Consider the following 1,192-nt stretch of genomic DNA (forward strand, 5'->3'; position numbering starts at 1 on the left):
AATCTAGACGGGCTTTCCCCAACACTGGCGTCTTAATAAAAAAAGTCAGTGGTTATGTCTATTATCTCCTGTTCTTGTACTCCACTTTTGTAAAGTTAGGTCAGAACGTCCCCAATGATTATAATACCCCCCTGTAAACTTGCCTTTTTAACATTATTAAACACGGGTCTATACCACACTTCTAAATTAAGGTCTAATAAAATAGAGCTTTTCAGATGAATCCCATTGTCCATGGCTATAGCATGCACCCTTTGCCTTGTGAACATGACCCATCCATTTCTGCCAGTCTGGTCTGGATGAATTATGTGCTGTGCTTCTTGCACCCGAGGTTTTTTTTTTTTTATCACCAGTTTTATTCTTTTATTGTTCTGTATGTACTGGTTTTAATGTTGACAAGGTTGGTTGTGCTGTTCTTTCTTCCTAAAAGAAGCATATTGATAACCTTGTTATGGTTGCCACGATTATGAAAAATATCCGACTTGAGGAACCTAGTGAAAGTGATGACTGGGCCAAACATCAGTTTAGATTTACACTTTCACTCAAATGTCTACTGAGCAGCTCTCCCCTCGTAATCAGTTACTTTAGTACTCTCTAAATACACATGGAAAGTATTCCACTATATGATGAGCCATTTAGAAAAAGAAGCCATCTTGGCAAGACAGATCATGTTTTTCTCTAATGCTTCAAAAATAATACTTTGCCATTCCTGCGTTGTGATTCCAAGTCTTCTTCCAGGTTGTACCACTTTTTATGGTGACATTGGAGGAAATATGTCTCAGAAAGGCAAGGTTTCCCTAGTTTAAAATATTAAAAATGAATACAGTTTTCTTTGGTTTCTTTTCTTCACCTCCTTTGTCAAATTCAGTTTCACAGAGGGCTTGTCTAAGTCTTTTACCAGAAGTAGAACGGATGTAAGCTTATCACAGACATCTTGTCCACATACAGTTGGAGTCGTTCTGCAGGTTTACTGGATGTGGGAGAGAAAATCTGACATACACCTTGGTAAGACAGAGACAAATATGACCCCTGGTTTGACCCCAGTCCCCTCCATCACTGACTACTGGGTCAAATCAACTGCTCTTTAAAGAACTCAATCAAAGCTAAAGTTTCTATGAACAGTTTGCAACTTAGATGAAATGATAAAGGTTTGGAGAAATGGACACTTGACAGGAAATTACATGCTGGTAAAATG

Source organism: Polypterus senegalus, chromosome 12, assembly GCF_016835505.1.
Source record: "Polypterus senegalus isolate Bchr_013 chromosome 12, ASM1683550v1, whole genome shotgun sequence".
NCBI classification, from domain to species: domain Eukaryota; kingdom Metazoa; phylum Chordata; class Cladistia; order Polypteriformes; family Polypteridae; genus Polypterus; species Polypterus senegalus.